Source organism: Pongo pygmaeus, chromosome 19 (assembly GCF_028885625.2).
Source record: "Pongo pygmaeus isolate AG05252 chromosome 19, NHGRI_mPonPyg2-v2.0_pri, whole genome shotgun sequence".
Classification (NCBI taxonomy): Eukaryota; Metazoa; Chordata; class Mammalia; order Primates; family Hominidae; genus Pongo; species Pongo pygmaeus.
Window position 1 is genome coordinate 55,317,194 of NC_072392.2, and position 26,206 is coordinate 55,343,399.

Here is a 26,206-nt window from a genome sequence, read left to right on the forward strand (position 1 = left end):
TGAAGCCCTTGAGAGCCTGAATTTATTGTTGGTTGCCTCTGCTGATTCTCACTCATAGTGGTTTATTTCCCTATACAGTTGTAATCTTAGATTGTGAATTCATGTTTTGGTGCACATGATATGTGGGAATGTGAGGAACCTAAATTATAGATGCTTTTTTCCAGAGAAGACTTATTTGCTTCTTCGGGAACCAGGGGAATGTTATTGTTCTGGAACCAATTTAACTTTTTGAGAACCCAGATTAAGGTGGGAGCCCTGGCTCAGTTTCTCTACCTCACCACCGCTCTTGGGTTTAATATTCCTATCAGTGGAAGCACTGATATCAGCAACTATCCATAGGGAATGCTTGTCACTACATTTTTTTGTGTGTGGCAACATATAGTAACTGTGGCAAAAATTTAAAATTTGTGACTTTAACCATTTTAAGTGTATGATTTAGTGGCATCAATTACATTCACAGTGTTGTGCAAGTATCACTATCTATAACCAACATCCCAACAGAAACTCTCTACCATTAGGCAATGACTTCTCATTTTCTCCTTCACTCAGCCCTTGGCAACCTCTGATCTACTTTTCGTCCTGCAAATTTACCTATTATAGATATTTCAAATAAATGGAACCATATAGTATTTATTCTTTTGTGTCTGGCTTATTTCGCTTAGAGTAATTTTTCCAAGGTTGATCCTTGTTGTAGTATATACCAGAACTTCATTTCCTTTTATGGATGAGTCATATTAACATTGCCTGTTTATACCACATTTTGCTTATCTATTTATTTGTTGATAGACTTAGGTTGTTTCCATCTTTTGGGTGTATACCTAGTAGTGAAGTTGTTGGATTGTATGGTCATTTTCTGTTTAGCTTTTCTGAGGAACCAATATAGTGTTTGCTGCAAAGTTTGCACCACTTTACATTCCTTCCAGCAATGCATGAGGGTTCCCATGGCTCCACATTTTCAACCACACTTGCTGTTTTCCACTACTATTTTTTATTATTGCCATCATGATATGTGTACAGTGGTATATTACTGTGGTTTCAATTTGCATTTGCCTGATGACTAGTGATACTGAGCATATTTTCATGTCCTTATTGGTTATTTATATATGCTCTCTAGAGAAAAGTCTCTTCAAATATTTTGTCCATTTTTAAATTGGATCATTTGGCTTTTTATTATTGAGTGTAGGAATTCTTTATGTATTCTGGATAGCAAGCCTTTATCAAATGATATGCAAATATTTTCTTACATTTAGTAGATTGTCTTCACTTTCTTGATAATGTCTTCTAATGCACAACTATTTTTAACTTTGATGAAGTCCAATGTATATATTTTTTTCTTCTATTGCTTATGCTTTTGGTATCATACCCATGAATCCATTGCCAAGTCCAAGGTTTTTCGTTATGTTTTCTTCCAAGAATTTTATATTTTTATTATATTTAAATTCTTGATCTACTTAGAGTTAATTTTTGTATGTTCTATGAGATAGGGGTCCAACTTTTCTTTTGCATGTGGAAGTCCAGTTGTTCTAGCACCACTTGTTAAAGAGACTCTTTTTTCTTTATTGAAAAGACTTGGCACCCTTGTAAAAAAATCAATTGGCCATAGAAATATGAGTTTATTTTCTGGACTTTCAGTTCTATTCCATGGGCCTATATGACAATCCTTATACCAGTACCACATTCTTTTGATTACTGTAGCTTTGCAGTAAGTTTTGAGATTGGAAAGTGCAACCCTTCCTATTTTGTTTTCCATCAATATTATTTTATCTATTCAAGGTCCCTTGCAATTCCATGTGAATTTGAGGATTGGCTTTTTCATTTCTGCAAAAAATAGTAATAAAGAAAAGATGTCTGTTGGATGTTTTTGATAGGGATGGTATTGAATCTGAAGATCATTTCAAGTAGTGTAGGCCATTTGACAATATTGTCTTCCTAACCATGAGCATGGGTTGCTTTTCCATTTATTTATTTAGTTCTTCTTTAATTTCTTTTAACAATGTTTTCTGGAGTTCACTGTGGATGTCTTTCACTTCCTTGGTTAAATTTATGCCTAGAAGTGTTATTGTTTTAGATGCTATTGTGAATGGTATTGCCTTCTTAATTTCCCTCTCTTCATTGCAGATGTATAGAAACACAACTGATTTTTGCATATTGATCTTATACCTTCAACTTTTTAATTCTTTTATTAGCTCTCATAATGCTCTTGTGGAGACTTTGGGATTTTTATATATAGGATTATATCTTCTATGAATAGAGATTGTTTTACTTCATGCTTTCCAATTGGGTGACTATTTTTCTTGTCTCATTGCTCTAGTAGTACAATGATGAATAGCAGTGGTGAAAGTAGGTGTTCTTGTCTTGCTCCAACACCTGCATGTTGAATTGCCTTCCTGCCCACTACTCCTCATCCTAGTTTTAATACATTTTGAGAGATGGATGGCATTACTATATATTTCTCTTACTTGGGTTGAGCCAAGAGATGTATTTAAGTTTCTTTTAGCAGAAGTTGGATGTTTTTAGGTAAAAAAAAGCCTTTAAGTTATCTAGTCTACAATCATTGGAAGGAACATAAGATGACCCTTTGAAAAAATCTGACAGAAAAGATGAGTGATTAATCCTCATGGCCTGGCTTGATGGCCCCCTCTCCACCTTACCCAGAATAATAAAAACAAGCTGTGTTTTCATGATAGGACTTGAGTCTTAAAGAGAATCTGGAAGTTAGTCAAACTTATAAGGGTCTGGTGAGAAGGGGGGCCCATGGGAAACTGGCTTGAAGGATGGGAGACAAATATGTCTCATATCCCATATAATAACCAAGTTTGTTCCATTTCTCAGCCAGGTGTCAACTCTAGGTGTTTAATCATCCAACATCTTGGAAATGTGTCATCAGTTGCTAAGGAACTTACTCTTGTGAACATGAGTCATACTTTAAGCTGTGCATCTGTGTATGCATATGAGAGAGAGAAAGAGAGAGAGAGAGAGAGAGATGGGAGAGAAAGAAAGATATGGAAAAGAGGCACTATTTATCCTATGGTGTGCTCTAAAGTGGGAAAGTAGAGAACACACTTTTGGCTCTTCTTCTCTCATCTCCTGCTTACACGTCTCCATACGATTCACTTTATTTTGCTTGAACCATCCCTCACACAGAAACCTGGGAAACCGGGATGGTAGGCATTTTCTCCCTGGGTCCTCAGCACTGTCTCCCATTCCCTGATCTCTGGGTGCCACCCATCCTCACTTCCAGTGGACCCAGGTGTGTGAAGGCAGCTGTGCTCTCCCCTGCCCAGTGAGCTGTTGAATGCTGCGACCTCCTGCAAGTGCCTGGGGGTTATGTTGCCCAGCTACAGTTGCTGGGAGAACCTCATGTTAGAATTCCTTCATGTTAGGATGTGTAAAATTTCTGTCACCACAGTGAATTAATGCTGCTTTTTCCTGGCTAAATGTGAAACCCATGTAAGTGTCAGCTCCTGGGATGATTGAAGATAGAGTGCTCCTGTTTGGGTACTGTCAATCCCTTTTCCCTCACTCTCTCTAAGTGCATTCAGCCTGCAGAGTCCATGTGGGAGTCATGGGGGACTCACAGATAAACTATTGCCAGCCCTCTGAGAAGCCCCTACCAGATGGCAGATACATCCAGAGGAGCCTTCTGATGATGGAATTAGTCCTGTCCTGAGGAAGCTCCCAAGTTGACGGAAAGACATAGTCTTTATCCTAAGGGTGCTTCTAGTGTAATGGGGGAGACCTCAGTCCTGCTTAAAGTAAACTCCTAGTGTGATGTGGGGGACTAAGTCCCTGCCCTGGAGGAACCTCTGGTCTGATGGAGGAGGCACTCCCCATCAGGAGATGCAGATGTGATAGAACCATTCTTTCCTAGACGTCCAATTCGATAGGGGTGATCAAGCTGGCTGGGGGTGATTGTTGGCCGGAGAACTTCTGGGACACATACTGACTGACTTCCTTACACATAAGGGCTATAGAACCCTAACTGAGCCATCATTCCTCCTGGGAAATCCTGACCACTCCTTTCTGCCCTCACATCAAGGCTATTCTGAGTTTTTTTTTTTTCCATTCTTGACCAGGCCTGCACCCCTTCTCCTGACTTGCCTCTTCCCAAAGCCTTTTTAAATGAGATTTTAAAACATACAGAATAATTGAAAGAACTGTAAATACTCATATTGCCAGTATCTGGATTCTACAATTGTCAACATTTTGCCTTATGTCTTTCATCAAGTACCTATGTATATATCTATCCTTCAATCTTATTTTTGGTATTTTTTAAAGTAAGATGCAGATGTTTGCTATACTTTGCCCTTAAGTAGAGTTCAATATTTGCTTGTAGTTCTGTATGTGTGAGGTGTTAAGATTAAATTGACATCAGTAACGCACAAATTATAAGTGTATCCTTTGAGATTTAACAAATGTTTACACATGTGTAACCCAAATCTCTCTCAAGATATGGAACATTACTATCACACAGTAAATCTGTTCATGCCCCTTTTAATCACTGTTCTCACTTTTCAGAGGCAATCACACTGCTCATTAAAAAAAAAATCCCTTTCTAGGATTTTATATAAGCGAAATTGTCTAGTATATACTCATCATGCTTTTATTTATTTGTTTATTGAGACAGGGTCTTGCTCTATTACCCAGACAGGAGTGCAGTGGTGCAATCTTGACTCACTGCAGCCTCAGCCTCCTGGGCTCAAGTGATCCTCCCACTTCAGCCTCCTTAGTAGCTAGTAGTAGCATACAGGCATATGCCACTATGCCTGACTAATTTTTTTTTTTTCTGTAGAGACCAGGTCTCACTATGTAGTCTTGAGCTCCTGAGCTCAAGTAATCCTCCTGCCTTGGCCTCCCAAAGCACTGGAAGACATGAACCACTGCACCTAGTGTCCTAAAATCGTATCTTGTAATGTTCACGTCCAAAGTCCCTCTTCCAGTAATTGCTCACAGAGCACCCTCAGAGTGAACTGTCTCTCTCTGCTCTAAACTCCTTAAGTCCCTTCCCTGGCACTTGTAACAGACATTTGTTTTGTCTGCCTGGCATCCCTTTCCACTATCTCCAGTATCTACTTCCACCTCTTTTCCTCTCCACTCCAGCCATGTGATTCTGGGGTGGACAGCAATCACAGGACTCCCATCACAGTGGACAAAGGGTGACATATTTCCAGCATTGCCAAACATAATGCCCTACCACTTTGGCCTCAATGATTGGTGAGAGGCAGGGACATATGACCAATGCAGGCCAATCAGAGTCTTTCCCTAGGATCTACATTTATAGCAGTGAGGAAAGAGAAATTCTGTCTTTTTTCTGTGTTGGAAACGGACATATATTAGCCTAGAGGTGACTCACTGTGTGTGCGTGTGTGTGTGAGTGTGTGTGTGTGTGTGTGAATGAGCCCAACAATTTTTTGCATCCTCTGCCATTGGATGAGCCCATAAATCCTCTTTCTTTTTTTACTTTTAAGTTCAGGGGTACATGTGCAGGATATGCAGGTTTGTTACACAGGTAAATGTGTGCTATGTTGGTTTACTGCACAGATCATCCCGTCGCCTAGGTGTTAAGCCCAGCATCCATTAGCTATTCTTCCTGATGCTCTCCCTCCTCCCACCCTCCACCCTCCAACAGGTCCCAGTGTGTCTTGTTCCCCCCCCATGGGTCCATGTGTTCTCATTGTTCAGCTCCCACTTATAAGTGAGAACATGCAGTGTTTGTGTTTCTGTCCCTGCATTATTTTGCTGAGGATAATGGTCTCCAGTTCCACCCATGTCCCTGCAAAGGACATGATCTCACTCCTTTTTATGGTGCGTAGTATTCCATGGTGTGTATATAACCTTTTTTTTTTTTTTTGAGACGGAGTTTCACTCTTGTTGCCAAGGCTGGAATGCAATGACATGACCTTGGCTCACCACAACCTCCACCTCCTGGGTTCAAGCGATTCCCCTGCCTCAGCCTCCCCAGTAGCTGGGATTACAGACATGTGCCACCACACCTGGCTAATTTTGTATTTGTAGTAGAGACTGGGTTTCTCCCTGTTGGTCAGGCTGGTCCCGAACTCGCGACCTCAGCTGATCCGCCCGCCTCAGCCTCCCAAAGTGGTGGGATTACAGGCATGAGCCACCGTGTCCAGCCACCATATTTCCTTTATCCAGTCTATCATTGATGGGCATTTGGGTTGATTCCATGTCTTTGCTATTGTGAATAGTGCTGCAACAAACATACACGTGCATGTGTCTTTGAAATAGGATGATTTATATTCCTTTGGATATATACCCAGGAATGAAATTACTGGGTCAAGTGGTATTTCTGCCTCTAGGGTTTTGGGGAATTACCACACTGTCTTCCACAATGTTTGAACTAATTTATACTCCCAGCAACATCGTACAAGTGTTCCTCTTTTTCCACAACCTCCCCAGCATCCATTATTTTTTGACTTTTTAATAATAGCCATTCTGCAGCTGGGTGTGGTGGCTCACGTCTGTAATCCCAGCAGTTTGGGAAGCTGAGGCAGGCAGATCACCTGAGGTTGGGAGTTCGAGACTAGCCTGACCAACATGGAGAAACCCCATCTCTACTAGAAATACAAAATTAGCTGGGCGTGGTGGTGCATGCCTGTAATCCCAGCTACTTAGGAGGCTGAGGCAGGAGAATCACTTCAATCCAGGAGGCGGAGATTGTGGTGAGCCAAGATCACACCATTGCACTCCAGCCTGGACAATAACAGTGAAACTCTGTCTCAAAAAAATGAACATGCAACTGAACAAATAATAGCCATTCTGACTGGTGTGAGATGGTATTTCATCATGGTTTTGATTTGCATTTCTCTAATGATCAGTGATGTTGAGCTTTTTCTCATGTTTGTTGGCCGCATGTATGTCTTCTTTCAAGAAGTGTCTGTTCATGTCCTTTGCCCACTTTTTAATGGGGTTGTTTGTTTTTATCTTGTAAATTTGTGTAAGTACCTTATAGATGCTTGATGTTAGACCTTTGTCAGAAGGATAGATTGCAAAAATCTTCTCCCGTTCTGTAGGTTGTCTGTTCACTCTGATGATAGTTTCTTTTGCTGTGCAGAAGTTCTTTAATTAGAGCCCATCTGTTAATTTTTGCTTTTGTTGCAATTGCCTTTGGTGTCTTCATCATGAAATCTTTGCTTGTGCCTATGTCCTGAGCAGTATTGTGTAGATTTTCTTCTAGGGTTTTTCTGTTTGTTTTTGAGACAGAGTTTCACTCTTGTCACCCAGCCTTGAGTGCAATGGTGCCATCTTGGCTTACTGCAACTCCCACCTCCTGGTTTCAAGCAATTTTCCTGCCTCAGCCTCCTGAGTAGCTGAGATTACAGGCACACGCCACTATGGCCAGCTCATTTTGTATTTTTAGTAGGGATGGGGTTTCACCATGTTGGCCAGGGTGGTCTAGAAGTCCCAACCTCAGGTGATCTGCCCACTTCTGAGATTACAGGTGTGAGCCATCGTGCCCAGCCCTTTTGTAGGGTATTTATAGTTTGGGGTTTAACATTTAAGTCTTTAATCTATATATATATATATAGATAGATAGATAGATTTTTTTTTGGAGGAAGGGTCTTACTCTGTCACCCAGATTGGAGTGCAGTGGCACAATCTCAGTTTACCACAACCTCTACCTCACAGGCTCAAGCGATTCTCCTGCCTTAGCCTCCTGAGTAGCTGAGATTACAGGTACCTGCCACCACACCCAGCTAATTTCTATATTCTTAGTAGAGACACGGTTTTACCATGTTGGCCAGGCTGGTCTCGAACTCCTGACCTCAAATGATCCACCTGCCTCAGCCTCCCAAAGTTCTGGGATTACAGCCACCATGCCCCACCTAATATATCTTGAGTTGATTTTTGTATATGGTGTAAGGAAGGGTTCCAGCTTCAATTTTCTGTATATGGCTAGCCAGTTCTCCCAGCACCACTTATTAAATAGAGAATCCTTTCCTCATTGCTTGTTTTGGTCAGGTTTGTCAAAAATCAGATGGTTGGCCAGGCATGGTGGCTCATGCCTGTAATCCCAGCACTTTGGGAGGCCAAGGCGGGTGGATCACGAGATCAGGAGATAGAAACCCTCCCAGCTAACATGGTGAAAGCCCATCTCTACTAAAAATACAAAAAATTAGCCCTGCATAGTGGTACGCGCCTGTAGTCCCAGGTATTTGGGAGGCTGAGACAGGAGAATAGCTTGAACCCGGGATGCAGAGGTTGCAGTGAGCCAAGATCGCGCCACTGCACTCCAGCCCAGGTGACTGAGTGACACTCCAACTCAAAAAAAAAAAAAAAAAAGATCAGGTGATTGTAGGTATGTGGTCTTATTTCTGGGTTCTCTGTTCTATTCCATTAGTCTATGTGTCTGTTCTTGTACCAGTAGCAGGCTGTTTTGGTTACTGTGGCCTTGTCATATAATTTGAACTCAGATAGTGTAATGCCTCTAGCTTTGTTCTTTTTGCTTAGGATTGTCTTGGCTATTCAGGCTCTGTTTTGGTTCCATATGAATTTTATTTTATTTTATTTTATTTCATTTTATTTTATTTTATTTTTTGAAACGGAGTCTCACTCTGTCACCCAGGCTGGAGTGCAGTGGCACAATCTCGGCTCACTGCAAGCTCCACCTCCTGGGCTCACGCCATTCTCCTGCCTCAGCCTCCCGAGTAGCTGGGACTACAGGCGCCCTCCACCATGCCAGACTAATTTTTTTGTATTTTTCGTAGAGATGGGGTTTCACCATGTTAGCCAGGATGGTCTCGATCTCCTAAACTCGTGATCCACCTGCCTCGGCCTCCCAAAGTGCTGGGATTACAGGCGTGAGCCACCACGCCTGGCCCCATATGAATTTTAAAATAGTTTTTTCTAATTCTGTGAGGAATGTCAATGATAGTTTAATGGGAATAGCATTGAATCTATAAATTGCTTTAGGCAGTATGGCCACTTGCATGAAATTGATTATTCTTATCCATAAGCATGGAGTGTTTTTCCATTTGTTTGTGTCATTTCTGATTTCTTTGTGCAGTAATCCCCTTTATTTCTTAAGTCTGTGTGAATTGGTTGCTACTGTTTGCCACAGAAGGAGCCTAGACTATATAGCAGAGCCTGCCCCTATTTCTAAGAGCGACTGGATAAAGCTGTATCATGTGCCCACTCCTGATCCCACGATAGGGCTCAAGTAGACTTAAACTACACAGACTTATCCAGAAGAACAGCAGTGTGCAAAGAAAAGTTATATCAGAAGACAGGACTGTGGACAGGCAAGTTCACCTCAGCCACATACTTTAGTTAGATACAATTTTAAGTATTTTCTATGAGCTGGGAACTATTAGAGATAAAAAAGAAGTGTAATATGCCTGTTCTCAAGAATGGAGAATCAAGACTTATACATGGGAAAATAAATATAATGAGCAAATCAAGGCAGCATAATGTTAGCATTGAATTGGAGGTACAGGAAGCAGATGCTATGGTAGCAAGAGTTTGCTTCCTGAAGACTTTTGGCCATTTACCAAATGTGCCGAGCATTTTCAGGCTCTAGGTTTCAGTAGTCTGAAAAATGCCTTTCCTCCTGCCGAAATTCCATGTATCCTGCAAGACTGAACTCAAAGACCACTTCCTTATGAAGTCTTCCCAGCTGGCCCCCCATCAAAAACTCTACCCTTCCACAGAACTTTCCTTGTGCTTCTGTAACATGGCATTTGTTATATTTCTCTGTATTTCCTACTGTCTTTCCCATCACCCCTCAAGAATAGGGATTGTGGGCCAGGCGTGGTGGCTCACACCTGTAATCCTAGCACTTTGGGAGGCCAAGGCGGGTGGTTCATTTGAGGTCAGGAGTTAGAGACCAGCCTGGCCAACATGGTGAAACCCCATATCTACTTTTAGCAGTTTTTGTGTTTTTAACACAAAAAGTTAGCCGGGCATGGTGGATCATGCCTGTAATCCCAGCACTCTGGGAGGCCGAGGCAAGTGGATTGCCCAAGATCAGGAGTTTGAGACAAGCCTGGGCAATATGGCGAGACCCTGTCTCTATTAAAAACACAAAAAATTTGCCCGGCATGGCAGTGGGTACCTGTAATCCCAGCTACTCGGGAGGCTGAGGCAGGAGAATCGCTTGAACCCAGGAGGCAGAGGTTGCCATGAGCCAAGATCGCACCACTGCACTCTACCCTGGGCAACAGAGTGTGACTCCATCTCAAAAAAGGAAAAAAAAAAAAAAGAATAGGAATTGTGTAGCTTTCTTTCTTTTTCTTTTCTGTGCTGTGAGGATTAATTGTATGTGTCAACCTGGAACCCAGCTGGAGTATGGTACCCAGTCGATTGGTCAAATGCCAGCCTAGACATTGCTGTGAAGGTGTTTTTCATGTGTGAGTCACAGTTACAGTTAGTGGGCTTGGAGGACAGCAGGCTGCGCTCTGTAATGTGAGTGGGCTTTATCTAAGCAAGTGAAGGCAAACACCAAGGTTTCCTGAAGAAGAATTTTCCTCAGGACTGCAACATAGAATCCCTACCTGGTTTCCAGCCTGCTGCCCTCAGGAATTTGGACTCAAGACTGCAATGCAACACCAATTCTTCACTGAAATTGCAGGCTGCTGCTTGCCCTACATATTTCAGTTTTACCAGCCCCTAGTATCATGTGAACTGTTTCCTTAAAATCTCTCTCTCTCTCTCTCTCTCTCTCACACATCTCTTCTTCGGAGATGCAGAACCAATAGAATGCAGGTGTATACATGCAGCTGTATACATATCCTATTGGTTCTGCATTATTTTGGTTCTGCATCTCTGAAGAACTCTAATACATATGTTTACCCTTAAAAAGAAATCTATGGGCTGGGTGCGGTGTGCAGTGGCTCATGCCTGTAATCCCAGCACTTTGGGAGGCCAACTTGGGGAGGCTGAGGCAGGAGGATTGCTTGAACCGAAGAGTACAGGACGAGCCTGGGCAACATAGTGACACCCCCATCTCTATGAAAAATTTAAAAAAAAAAATTGCCAGGTGCGGTGGCTCACGCCTGTAATCCCAGCACTTTGGGAGGCCGAGGCGGGCAGATCACCTGAGGTCAGGAGTTCGAGACCAGCCTGACCAACATGGAGAAACCCCGTTTGTACTAAAAATACAAAAAATTAGCCAGGCATGGTGGCGCATGCCTGTAATCCTAGCTACTTGGGAGGCTGAGGTAGGACAATCGCTTGAACCCGGGAGGCAGAGGTTGCGGTGAGCCAAGATTGTGCCATTGCACTCCAGCCTGGGCAACAAGAGTGAACCTCCATCTCAAAAAAAAAAAAAAAAATGAGGTCAGGTCATGTGGGAGGACTTGTAGGCCACTGCAAAGGTTTTTATTTTAACCTTATCAAGAGGGGGAAGCAATTGGAGGGTTTTGAGCACAGAAGGGTTTTCATTTTTTTTGTTTTTTGAGACAGGGTCTCTGTTTTCCAGGCTGGAGTGCAGTGCTGTGCTCACAGTTCACTGCAGAGCCTTGAACTCCTGGTCTTAGGCAATCCTCCAGCCTCAGACTCCTGAGTAGCTGGGACTAAACTGCATGCCACCACACTCAGCTACATTTTTCTTATTTTTTGTACAGATGCAGGGTGGTGGTGGGGGGGGTGGTCTTGCCATGTCACCCAGGCTGATCTTAAACTTCTGGCCTCCAGTGATTCTCCTTCCTCAGAGTCCCAAAATGCTGGGAATATAGGCGTGAACCACCATGCCTAGCCAAGAAGAGAGATTTTTTAAAGGAGCACTGACTGCTCTGTTAATTATGAGTTCTAGCAGGCCAAGGACAGAAGCAGTGATGATGATGGTGGTAGTGGAGATGACAGGACGTTATAAATTCTAGAATTTTTTTTTTTTTAGACAGAGTTTTAGACAGAGTCTCACTCAGCCACCCAGGCTGGAGTGCAGTGGCGAGATCTTGGCTCACTGCAACCTCCACCTCCCGGGTTCAAGCGATTCTCCTACCTTAGCCTCTCAAGTAGCTGGGATTACAGGCACGTGCCACCACGCCCAGCTAACTTTTGTATTTTTAGTAGAGACAGGGTTTCACCAGTTGGCCAGGCTGGTCTCAAACTCCTGACCTCATCCACCTGCCTTGGCCTTCAAAAGTGCTGGGATTATAGGCGTGAGCCACCGTGACCAGCCCTAGAAATCATTTGAAGGTTGAGCCAACGAGCTTTGCTAAGGTGGAGTATGAGAAAGAGTGGAGTGGTGGGTTTTATAATGAACATGCTAATAAATCAAATTGTATAGAAGATATTGCTATGAAAAAACCAGTGTCCCACCCCTCCACTTTCCACACACAGTCCCACTCCCCACAACCAAATTCTTTTTTAAAGGTTTCTGGTATTGATTACCTCCACAGCTCGAGAAAAAATGTTTGTGGTTAAGTTAGCAGCCATTCTCAACTCTCTTCTCACTTGCCACGTCTTACTATAAAGTTCAGAAGACTAGACCTCATCTTCCCAGACTCCCTTGCAATGAGGGTGGTCATGTACTCTGTTCTGGACAGTGACATATAAAAATAAACCTGCAAACCTCGTTCCTTTAAGAAAAAAAAAGCAGAAAACAAAACCCTAAGCAAAAAATTCTTGTAAAAAACCATCGAGATGGCCGGGCATGATGGCTCACACCTGTAATCAGAGCACTTTGGGAGGCCAAGGCAGGTGGATCATGAGGTCAGGAGATCGAGACCATCCTGGCTAACATGGTGAAACCCTGTCTTTACTAAAAATACAAAAACAAAATAGCCAGGCGTGGTGGTGGGCGCCTGTAGTCCCAGCTACTCAGGAGGCTGAGGCAGGAGAATGGTGTGAACCCAGGAGGCAGAGCTTGCAGTGAGCTGAGATCGTGCCACTGCACTCCAGCCTAGGCAACAGAGCAAGACTCCATCTCAAAAACAAACAAACAAAAAAACCATTGAGATGTGTTTTTTTGGTTTCTTTCTTTTTTTTTCTTTTTTGAGGCAGATTCTCACTCTGTTGCCCAAGCTGGAGTGCAATGACATGATCTCCGCTCACTGCAAGCTCCACCTCCTAGGTTCAAGCAGTTCTCCTGCCTCAGCCTCCCAAGTACCTGGGATTACAGGCATGTGCCACCATGCTTGGCTAATTTTTTGTATTTTTAGTAGAGATGGGGTTTCACCATGTTGGCCAGGCTGGTCTCGAACTCCCGACCTCAGGTGATTGACCCACCTCAGCCTCCCAACATGCTGGGATTACAGGTGTGAGCCACCGTGCTGACCTGGTTTCTTTTCAAATGATAGAGTTGAAGGAGAAGTTAGTCAGATTTGGGCACCTTTACTGAAATACATGTATTTATATATAAATACACATATAAATAATCATATTTGATTATTCCTCACTTGGGATTGGATTTATTTCATTTCCTTTCCTTTCCTAGGAATGAGTGGCAGTTGTGAAGGGTATTTTTCGGAGTTTTTGAGAGTTTTTAGTGAAGATATGGGTTGGTCTTGTCCTCTCTAAATTAACTTTGTGAATATATCACACATGCTTCTGAAACAATTAAAACGATATGGATTGATGAAATTAAAATAAGAATCTGCAGGAGTGAGGGACTTCCAAAAATACTTTTGTTTCTTCAGAAAAGAAATAATTCACAGCTGGTGCTCGCCTGTTGCCGTCCCTCATGCCTTGACCACGATGTGAAAACCGGAGCTATGGCAGCCATCTTGAAACCAGAAATGACCAGCAGAAAGACAAAGGGCTAATATGCTAATGACGGTAGAGCATAAAGGAAAAGCCTGTGTCCTTGATGGCGTTGTAGAGGAGCTGAACCAGCTGCAGTAGCCACCTGCCTCCAGGTTATAAGGTATTAGATGTCTGTATATTTGGAGCCAGTCATTCTTCAATTGTAATATGTGAACCAGCAGCAGCTCAGTATCACTTGAGGATTTTTTTTTTTTTTTTTGAGATGGAGTCTGGTTCTGTTGCCCAGGCTGGAGTGCAATGGTGTGATCTTGGCTTACTGCAACATCTGCCTCCCAGGTTCAAGTGATTCTCCTGCCTCAGCCTCCCAAGTAGCTGGGATTACAGGTATGCACCACCACACCCGGTGAATTTTTGTATTTTTAGTAGAGACGGGGTTTCACCATGTTGGCCAGGCTGTCTCGAACTCCTGATCTCAAGTGATCCACCTACCTCGGCTTCCTAAAGTGCTGGGATTAAAGCGTGAGCCACCGAGCCCGGCCAGGAATTTTTTAAAAATGCAGATCCTTGGACTTTACTCTAGACCTACAGAATCAGCAACTCCAGGGTTGGGGCTCAGAAAGCTGAGGCTTAAGCCCTCCAGGCGATTCTGATGCACACAGAAGTTGGAGAATCAGCCTTAAACCAATGCTTCTGAAACTTTAATGTGCATAAACATCACATGGAGATGTTGTTAAAATGCAGATTCTTGTTCAGTAGGTGTACTGACGCAATGGTCAGATCGGGATTTCCCCATATTGGGACTGAGGCAATCATTCCCCAGTCTGCTGGGGGTGTTGGCAGATGAAAGCCCTCAGATGATTACCTCTCTAAGAAGAGAGCTATCCCAGGCAATATCATGTTCCCTGATATGAGGCAGCCTCCATTCAATGGCTGGTTGATATGCAGAAATGAAGTCCTAGCCCCTCTTCCTCAAGGCAGGGCAGCTTTATTATTTGTTTTAATTTTAATTTTTTTTTTCAAGATAGGGTCTTACTCTGTTGCCAGACTGGAGTGCAGTGTGGCATGATCTCATCTTACTGCAACCTCCGCCTCCTGGGTTCAAGTGATTCTCCTGCTTCAGCCTCCTGAGTAGCTGGGACTACCGGCACCCACCACGATGCCCAGCTAATTTTTGTATTTTTAGTAGAGATGGGGTTTCACCGTGTTGGCCAGGCTGGTCTTGGACTTCTGACATCAGGTGATCTGTCGCCTCAGCCTCCCAAAGTGCTGGGATTACAGGTGTAAGTCACTGCGCCTGGCCCAGGGCAGCTTTGAAGGGCTCTCCAACCTATAGACCTCACCACAGACTCAGCTGAAGCCTCTCCTCCAACTGCTTCAACATCTCCCCCTTCACAAGCTTGCCTTCCTCACTTCTCATAGGTGTTGTTCTTTAGACAGAAGTTGCCAGATTTGGCAAATATAAACACCAAACGCCCAGTGAAATTTGAATTTCAGACAAACAAGAATAACTTTTAATATAAACATGTCCCAAATATTGCACTCTTTATCTGTAATACAAACTTAACTGGGCATGCTATATTTTATCTGGCAACCCTGTTCCTAAAGCACTCCCAAATAAATTTCCCACGTGACTCAGTAGATCTCAGACTCAGAGTCTGTTTCCCAGGGAACCTAATTTATGACAGTTGGTATCAGGAGTTATCATGAGAAGCAGATTCTAAAATGGGATTATGCAGCTGTTTCACCCAACAGCCGGCTTACAATACACACCTGATAAAACCCGTGGCAAGAGGTTGTAGGGTGATTATTAAAACTTCCGGCCAGGTGCAGTAGCTCATGCCTGTAATCCCAGCACTTTAGGAGGCCAAGGCCGGTGGATTGCTTGTGCTCAGGAGTTCAAGACCAGCCTGGACAACATAGCAAAACCCCATCTCTACCAAAAAAAAAAAAAAAAAAGAAAAGAAAAAATTTCCAGGCACAGTGGCTCATGCTTATAATCCCAGCACTTTGGGAGGCCGAGGTGGGTGGATCACAAGGTCGAGAGTTCGAGACCAGACTGGCCAACATGGTGAAAGCCCATCTCTACTAAAAATACAAAAATTAGCCAGGTATGGTGGTGCATGCCTGTAATCCCAGCTACTCGGGAGGCTGAGGCAGAAGAATTGATTGAAACCAGAAGTTGGATGTTGCAGTGAGCCAAGATTGTACCACTGCACTCCAGTCTGGGCAACAAGAGCAAAACTCCGTTTCAAAAAAAAAAAAAAAAATTAGCCAGACATGGTGGCACACACCTGTAGTCCCAGCTACTTGGGAGGCTGAGGTGGATCACTTGAGCTTGGGAAGCAGAGGTTACATTGAGCTGAGATGCTGCCACTGTACTCCAGCCTGGACAACAGAGCAAGACTGTCTCAAAGAGACAAGAAAACCAAACCAAACCAAAACAACAACAAAAAACCTCCAACAGCAGGGAACTGGAATGGGAAACTGATGGAAGAGAACAGACTGGAGAAGAATTTGAGAGTTTCAAGGGCAATAGTAATTATATTAATATAAGGACTTGAGAATTGGATGGCTGTTTCTTCTGGCTCTTGCTGCATTGGAGAAAGACATGAAAGGCTGAGGGTCATTAATCGCCTGTAAGTTGAAGTGTGAAAACCAGAGGCCCTCCTTGGCAGCATATAGAGACTCATCACCTGCAATGGGAGAGCAGAAAAGGCTGAGGAACAGGAGCGGGCCTTCATTATAAGAGCAGCAAAGTTCCAAAGAAGGTTGGGTTCTCTATCACGTTCAGCTCCAGTGTATGCCAAAGGAACTGCAAGACCTAGATGATAGATTCCAGCAAGAGCCAGGACAGTACATCTGGCACTATATCTTGAGGGTGGTGGATCAAGGAGCACTGAACAAAGTTGGATAACAGAGTCTATCGATGTGGGGCCAATATCCCATGATACAAGATTTAACAACTATTGAAGATCCCAGGAGATGGTGCTATTAAGCTGCTCGGTTGCCTCTCAAAGTTTGGAAAAATCAATGGTCCATTGTAAGTGGAGTAGAAATGCTAGAACTATCATGGGCCATGGGAGGGTCTAAGGGCACTGTATTTACAAAGCAATAAGGAATGCGCTGACTGAGGGGCACTGGCATGTTGGGAAACTCACTGTGGCTGTTACATATGGGTCAGTGTTCATGGTAGCAAATGCTGCCACAGAACTGGGATCCCTGAGAGTAACGGGTAGGATCCCAAGAGACAGCATTTAACCCTCAGATGCAAGCTGGGCACAATTAGCATAATGAGTGACACCAGGGAGGACCTGATCCAAGGAGAGCTATGGAGAAAATTAATAAGAATATGAAGTTTTGGCCGGGTGTGGTGGCTCACACCTGTAATCCCAACACTTTGGGGGGCCAAGGCAGGCAGATCATGAGGTCAAGAGATCAAAACCATCCTGGCCAACGTGGTGAAACCCTGTCTCTATTAAAAATACAAAAATTAGCTGGGTGTGGTGGCACATGCCTGTAATCCCAGCTACTCTGGAGGCTGAGGTAGGAGAATCACTTGAACCCGGGAGGCGGAGGCTGCAGTGAGTCAAGATCATGTCACTGCACTCCAACCTGGTGATAGAGCGAGACTCCATCTCAAAAAAAAATTAATTTTAGCATTTAACCAAAATCCCATTTCAAATCAGTGGGGAAAGGATGTACTATTCAATAAAAGAATAAATCCAGTGATGGAATCAGGTGATGGTGGAGCAATTGGAAAGCCATCAGGAATAAACTGGAGCCATGGTTCATATCACACCCCCAAATCACTCAAATGAATCAAACAGAAAAAGTGAAACAATAAAAGTGCCAGATGGAAACAAAAAAGAACATTATATTCCCAGGGGCAAGATCAATGGAGCAGCCAAAAACCCAGTTGTTCAATATGTACAACCAGAAGAAATCAAAGATGGGTGATTAGGAGTTTGAGGGCAGTCACTTCAATAACCCAGAACCCAGAACTTGACTGAAGGAGATAGTAGGTTTCCAGGAAGAAGTGCCACAGCAAATGTATATGATCGTGATTCCCCCAATCCTTCTCCAAAGAAACCAATGGCCATTTCCTCAGGAAAGGGTAATTCCCAACCATTTTGAGGGCTGTTGGATATAAGGCCTGAGTTAACACTGATGCCTGGAGACCCAAAGCTTCACTGTGGTCTCCCTGTTAAAGTGGGAGTATATTGGGGCTAGGTAATAAATGGAGCCTTTGACCCAGGTCTAGTTCACAGTGGGTCCAAAGACCCACCTGATTTTCTGTCTCCAGATGTATAATGCCAATGTAATATGACATGGAAATACTTGGGAGTTGGAAGAACCACCTCTGCTCCCCATCATTGCTGTCAGGGACTAGGATTTTACCCTCCATATAAGCCATTAGCCTGTTATTGTTTCATGTTTGCTGGTTGAATATGAGACTCTTGGGTCAGAGACAAAGGACTTTATCAGACCACAGCAAGCAGTATCAGCATCATGTGTGCATCCGTTCCTCTTGCCCCCAGTTCCCATAGAGGTGATGCAGAGGATCCAGATTGATGCCTATACATAAAGTGGGTTGTGTTACAGGAGAACAATCACTGAGTTTAGGGAATCCACCATTTTTTTCCTCCAACTTTTGTTTTAAGTTCCAGGGTACATGCACAGGATGTGCAGGTTTGTTACAAAGGGAAACGTGTGCCATGGTGGTTTGTTGCCCAGATCAACCTATCACCCAGGTACTAAGCCCAGCATTAATTAGCTGTTTTTCCTGATGCTCTCCCTCCCTAAAACCCCCTCCAACAGGCCCCAGTGTGTGTTGTTCCCCACCATGTTTCCATGTGTTCTCATTATTCAGCTCCCACTTAGAAATGAGAGCATGCGATGTTTGGTTTTCTGTTCCCGCATTAGTTTGCTGAGATAACGGTTTCCAGCTCCATCCATGTTCCTGCAAAGGAAATGATCACATTCCTTTTTATGGGAATCCACTTTTTTTTTTTTTTTTGAGACAGAGTCTCCCTCTGTCACCCAGGCTGGAGTGCAGTGGCTCAGTCTCGGCTCACTGCAAACTCCGCCTCCCAGGTTCAAGCAATTCTCCTGCCTCAGCCTCCTGAGTAGCTGGGATTACAGGCACCCACCACCACGCCCAGCTAATTTTTGTATTTTTAGTAGAGACGGAGTTTCACCGTGTTGGTCAGGCTGGTCTCAAACTCCTAACCTCGTGATCTGCCCGCCTCGGCCTCCCAAAGTGCTGAGATTACAGGCGTGAGCTACCGTGCCCGGCCAGGAATCCACTATTTTTATAAGCAGTATGCAAGTCTACTCTTTGTCCTAGAAGGAGATGTTAGCTCATCTCTCAAGGTTCATTGCTGTGTGTTCAACCCTGAGAAATCTGCTAAGTAGAGAGAAGTCAAAGTCTTGTCTTCCCAGCATATTAGCAGGAATGTTCAGGGATACTCAGAATCCGGATCAGATTGCTTCTCCCAAAAGTTCTTTTTTAGACTGTAAAATTAGGGCTATCATAGTGGAGAAGGCCAAGTAGAAACCTCTGAAACTACTCCCTCCTGTTCCATCCAAGAGAGTAACTAAAAAACAATATTACAGTCCAGGGAACAGCAGAGATTAAAACCACCTTTGAAGACTTCACGAATGCAGGAGTAATGTTTTCCCCACTTAATTCTGACCTTAACCAGAATGCAATGGTCCATTGTAAGTGAAGTAGAAATGCTAGAAATGTAGGAACTTCAGTTCCTGAAGGATGTGGCAAACTCACCCAAGGAGTATCCCCAGTTGTGCTTGCTGGGTTACAAATGGTATTTTTGTTAGAGCAGATTAACATGGCTTTAGGTGTGTGGTATTAGCCATTAATCTGGCCAATGCATTCTTTTTTTTTTTTTTTTTTTGAGATGGAGTCTTGCTTTTGCTCTTTTGCCCAGGCTGGAGTGAAGTGGTGTGATCTCGGCTCACTGCAACCTCCACCACTTGGGTTCAAGTGATTCTCCTGCCTCAGCCTCCTGAGTAAGTAGAATTGTAGTGCCTGCTACCATGCCCCACTAATTTTTGTATTTTTACTAGAGACGGGGTTTTGTCATGTTGGCCAGGCTGGTCTTGAACTCCTGACCTCAGGCGATCCACCCACCTCAGCCCCGCAAGGTGCTAGGATTACAGGTGTGAGCCACCGCACCCGGCCGCATTCTTATCCATTTCTAACTGGAAGAAGTTCACATTCATGTGGGATGGACAACAGTGTAGATTTACAGTCTTGCCCTGGGGTTGTGTTAACTCTCTTGCATTCTGTAGAAATAAATTCTGAAAGGACCTTGACCATCTGAACACCCCAGAATATTACATTGGCCCACTATATCAATGACATGATGTTATTTGGACCAGATGAGCAAGAAATACAAATACTTGTTGGAGGCCTGGATAAGACATGTGTTCCAGAGGGTTCTATAAAGATTCAGGGGCCTGCCACAGTAGTGAAGTTTTAGTGGCTTCAAGCATACTAGGATATCTCCTTCCAAAGTAAAGGTCAAGTTATTCCATCTTGCACTTCCCACCACTAAGAAGCAAGCATAGTGCCTACCAGGCCTCTTTGGGCTCTGGTGGCGCATATTACCTACTTAGGAACACTGCTTTAAACCTTACCAAGTGACATGGAAATCTACCAGCATTGTGTGAGGCCTAGGGCAGGAAAGGGCTCCATAGTGGTTTCAGGTTACAGTACGAGCAGTCCTGCTTCTTGGGCCATGCGACCCATTATATCATATGGTTTTAGAGGCGAGATCAGCCTGGCCAACATAGCGAAACCTCATCTCTACTGAAAACACAAAAATTAGTCGGGTGTGGTGGCACACACCTGTAATCTCAGCTACTTGGGAGGCTGAGACAGAATGGTTTGAACCCCGGAGGCGGAGGTTGCAGTGAGCAGAGATGGTGTCACTGCATCCCAGCCTGGGTGACAGAGCAAGACTCTGTCTCAAAAAAAAAAAAAAAAGAAAATGCATTGGCCAGGCACGGTGGCTCACACCTGTAATCTCAACACTTTGGGAGGCTGAGGCAGGCGGATCACAAGGTCAGGAGATTCAGACCATCATGGCTAACACGGTGAAAGCCCGCCTCTACTAAAAATACAAAAAATTTAGCTGGGCATGGTGCTGGGCAACTAATCCCAGCTGCTTGGGAGGCTGAGGTGGGAGAATGCTGTGAACCCAGGAGGCGGAGCTTGCAGTGAGCCAAGATTGCACCACTGCACTCCAACCTGGGTGACAGAATGAGACTCAATCTCAAAAAAAAAAAAAAAAAAAAAAAGCATCATGTGAGGTTTATGCCAGCCCCAATAACAGGCACGCACCACCACACCTGGCTAATTTTTGTATTTTTGTGGGGACCGGGTTTTGCCATATTGGCCAGGCTGGTCTTGACCTCAGGTGATCTGCCCATGTCAGCCTCCCTCAGTGTTGGGATTACAGACACGAGCTACCCTGCTGGCCGAGGAGGAACAATACTGAGACTGGTTCATGGATGGTTCAAGTTATATTCTAATGTGGTTACAAGCTGAAAACAAACTCTGCTAACTACAGTCCCTCTCAGGACTAGCCCTGAAATAAGGAGTGACAGGAAATCCTCCCAATGTTTAGAGATTTGGGGAGTGTGCTGATCATCTGCTTTGTGTAGAGAGAGACACATGGCTCAAGGCAAAAGTATATATGAGCTCATGGCAGTAGTGAATGGCTTCATTGGTTGCTCAGAGGCCTGGGAGGAGAAATATTAGAATATGGGAGGCCTGGGGGTATGGGGTGATATAGATCCACAGATCTACAGGAACGGGCATGAAATGTGAAGATCTTTGCATCACATGCTAATGCCTGCTCCCAGCAGCCACCGTGGGAGAGGCACTGAACAACAGGAGTGCACTAGGCAGAATGACCCAGCCAGCTGCTACCAGTCACCACAGGGCTGGCACAGTGTGCTCATAAATGGAGTTTATTAATCCACTTAGGCTACAGCAAAATACCACAAAAAATGTGGCTTAAACAACAGAAATTTGTTTTCTCACAGTTCTGGAGAAAGTCCAAAAATCAAACTGCCAGCAAGGTTGGTGTCTGGTTGCAGATGGCTGCCTTCATCCTGTGTAGGCACTTGCCCTTTCTTCAGTGCATGGGAGGTGGAGGGGAGGGCGGGCACATGCAAGAAAAGTGCTCTCCATGTCTCTTATAAGGGCACTAATCCTTTTGGATCAGGGCACCACCATTATGAGTTCACTTAACCTTAATTACTTCCTTAGAGGCCCCATCTCCAAATACAGCCATACTGGGGGCTAGGGCTCCTACATATACATTTTGGGGGAAAATAAACATTTAGTCCATAGTAGTGAGTATCCACATTGGAAAGGATAGAAGCTACTCAAGGGCCCAACGTCATTTATAAAGGCTGCTGTAACTTATGCTAGTGCTGAATGTTCGGTCTGCAAGCAACAGAGACCAACAGTAAGCCCTTGATATCACATTATGCCTTAAGGAGACCAAGCAACCACATTATTGATTGCCCCTACTATCCTAAAAGGGGCAATGACTTGTCTTCTTGGCAATCAACATATATCTTGGATATTGATTTTCCTTTCTTTCTTTTTGTTTTTTCTTTTTTTTTGAGATGGGGTCCTCTCTGTTGCCCAGGCTGGAGTGCAGTGGCACAGTCTCAGCTCATTGCAACCTCCGCCTCCCGGGTTCAAGAAATTCTCCTGTCTCAGCCTCCCAAGTTGCTGGGACTACAGGTGCATGCCACCACGCCTGGCCAATTTTTTTTTTTTTTTGTATTTTTAGTAAAGATGGAGTTTCACCATATTGGTCAGGGTGGTCTCTAACTCCTGACCTCAGGTGATCCACCCACCTTGGTCTCCCAAAGTGCTGAGATTACAGGCGTGAGCCACCTCGCCTGGCTAGATTTTCCTTTCTTACTTCTGTTGCCTCATCCAGCACCACTGCCCAAGGGTTTATAGTGCTTTGCCCACCATGATGGGAACCTGTAAAACATTGTATTGGCTCAAGGGATCCACTAAACAGTAAAGGAGGTATGTCAGTAGGACACTTTACCATGGGATCCATAGGTCCTATCGTATTCCATGCTACCCGGAGACATCTGGCCTGACAGTAATGGGATGGCCTTTGAAAGCCAGCTGAGACACCAGCTTAGAGTTAATAGATGGCATCCTACAGAATGCAGTATATACCCTAAATCAGTGCCCGTTATATAGTGCCGTGTCCCTAAAACGGTAGAATATGTGAGTCTGGGAACCAAAGGGTAGAAGTAGGAGTGGCTGTTTATCATCCCTCCCAATAGCTCACTTAGGGAATTTGTGCTTCTAGGTTCTGTGGCTCTAGAAGTCTTCATTCCCAGAGGGAAAATATTTCCACCAGGGGACACAAGAGTTCTAGTAAACTGTCAGTCACATTAGGTACTTTATACCAGGATACCAGCAGGCAAGGAAATGAGTCATCATCCTGTCAGGAGGAATTGCCCTCATCAGGAGGAGATAGGACTGCTGTCACATGATGGAGGCAGGGAAGAGTAAGTCTGGCACCCAAGTAATCCACTGGGGTTTCTCTTGATATTCCCCTGTCAATCTTTTTTTTGAGACAGAGTCTCACTCTGTCGTCCAGGCTGGAGTGCAGTGGCATGATCTTGGCCCACTGCAACCTCCATCCGCCAGGTTCAAGCAATTCTCCTGCCTCAGCCTCTCAAGTAGCTGGGATTACAGGCATCTGCCTCCACACCTGGCTAATTTTTGTATTTTTTGTAGAGACGGAGTTTCACCATGTTGGCCAGGTTAGTCTTGAAATCCCGATCTCAAGTGATCCACCCACCTTGGCCTCCCAAAGTGCTGGGATTAAAGGTGTGAGCCACTGCACCTGGCATCCCCTGCTCAATCTTGACAGTAATGGACAAATGCAGCATTACAGTTGGAGAAAGAAAGATATAATAATCAGGGACTCCTACTGCTCATGGAAAAGGATCAGGGTCCATCTCTCAGATAGGCCAGTTAGACCAGAAGAGGTGCTGGTTGAGGGTGGAGGTAATCAGGAATGGGCAGTAGAGAAGGAAGATGATGAGTATTGATTGTGACCTTGACACCAGCTGTGGTATTGGTGGGGGCAAGGATGTGGTTCATCCCACTGTCTTTACAAGTTTCCTTAGGAAAAGAGACCAATAAGAACACTGAAGGAGCTCTTCCAAGATGGAGTGAACTTATTCTATGAAACAAGTGGACTCAAAATGTGCTAGGAGTGCACTGTAGTGGGTGCTGTGGTGAGTTGCCCAGATTCTCTTTTCAGGATGGAGGCCCTCATTTACCCAGCTGCTGGGAGTGTTGGCAGTTGACGGTTCTCAGCTGAGTCATTCTCCGGAAATTTCTTTCAGCTAAAGAGAACCACCTTGCCCAACCAAGGTCACACCTTGGGGGCAGTCACATCCAATGACTGCTTGATGAGAGGGCCCACCCTGAAGGTAATTCCAGCTCCAGAGGTCCCTGTAAGGCTCAGCTGAGGCTTCTGTCGAATTGCATTGCAGATCGACTCAATCCTACTTCTGTTCCCTCTAAGATCTCCCCTTAATAAACCTCTTATATGCAGATTTCAGAATCTCAGGGCCTGTTTCCTGAGGAACCTGACCTACAACACAAGGTCTGCATGCAGATGGAGTTTGTGGTTCAGCATTTCTTACAACATCGCAGGTAATGCCAATGCTGTCAGTATGCAGAATTCAATTTTGGAATCAGATTTATGGGGACATAATTTACATGGAGTTAAAGTGTACTCTTTTTCAGAGTATGTTTTAATGAGTTTTCAAAAATGTACAGCGTCACATAGCCACCACCACAATCAAGATATGGAACATATCCATCACCCCCAAAAGTTCTCTCAGGCTCCTTTGTACCCAATCCCATATCCTCACTTCCATTTTCTGGCAATCATTAATCTTGTTTCTGTCCCTTTGGTTTTGATTTTCCAGAATGTCAAATAAATGAAAGAATATTACATATAGCCTTTTGAGTGTGACTTCAATCACTTACCATGATGTTTTGAGATTTATGTATGTCATTGAATGTATTGGTAGTTCATTCCTTTTTATCGCCATGTAGCATTTCATTGCATGGATGTGTTACAATTTGTTTATCCATCCTTAGTTGATAGACATTTGGATTGTTTCCAGTTTGGGGTGGTTATAAATAAATCTGGTATACATTTGTTAGCAGTTCTTTGTATGGAAATACGCTTTCATTTATTTTGGGAAAACACCTTGGAGTAGGATTGCTGAGTTGTATGGAAAATGTATGCCCAACTTCCGAAGGAGATGCCACACTGTCTTCCAAAGAGAATATACTATTTGCTTTCCCATCAGCAATGTCTAAGAGTTCCAGTTGCTCTACATCCTCCCCAGGACTTGGTATTGTCAGTTTCAAAACTTTTTAGCCATTCTAGTAGGTGTGTCACTATAGTGTGGCTTAAATTTGCCTTTACCTAGTAAATTATGGTGAAAGGCAGCTTCTTATATATTTGTTAAACACTTGTTTCTCTTATTTTGCAAAGTGTCCTTTCAACTCTTTTGTCCATTGAGTGGGGTGGGGGTTGCCTTTTTTTAATCTATTGAATTGAAAATGTTGGCCAGGTGAGGTGGCTCCTGCCTGTAATCCCAGCACTTTGGGAGGCTGAGGCAGGTGGATCACGAGGTCAGGAATTCAAGACCAGCCTAGCCAAGACGGTGAAGCTCTGTCTCTATGAAAAAATACAAAAATTAACCAGGTGTGGTGGCGGGAACCTGTAATCTCAGCTACTCGGGAGGCTGAGGCAGAGAATTGCTTGAACCCTGGAGGCAGAGGTTGCAGCAACCTGAGATCATGCCACTGCACTCCAGCCTGGGGAACAGAGCGAGACTCTGTCTCAAAAAAAAGAAAACATTATTTGTATATTATGGGTAAATATATGGGTAAAGTGTTGTTTATATATCCTTGATCAGCTATAGCTTTGCAAGTTTTTTCTCCCAGTTTGCTCTGTTATCTTTTGGCCTGTCTTTTTATTTTCTAACAATTTTAGAAATTTTGTTAATTTTGAGACTCCGTCTCAAAAAAAAAAGTTCCTGATTTATACTTTTTACAGCCTATCTATAAAATCTTTCCCTACCCCAAGGTCACAAGACTGTCTACTAGATGTTTTAGAGTTTACATTTCGGCCTATAATCTATTCCCTAAAAATCGTAAATTTGGGGCTAATTTTTAAAATGTGGAAAAGAATCAGTTTTTCTTTGTTTGTTTGTTTTTGCAGGTAGATGTTGAATATTCCAGAACCATTTGTTGAAGAGACTATCTTTTTCCTATTGAATTATTTTGGCACCTTGTTAAAAAGCAATAGACCAGGTGGAGCATGGTGGCTCAAGCCTGTAATCCCAGCACTTCGGAGCCCAAGGTGGGCGGATTACTTAAGGTCAGGAGTTGGAGACCAAACTGGCCAACATGGTGAAATCCCGTTTCTACTGA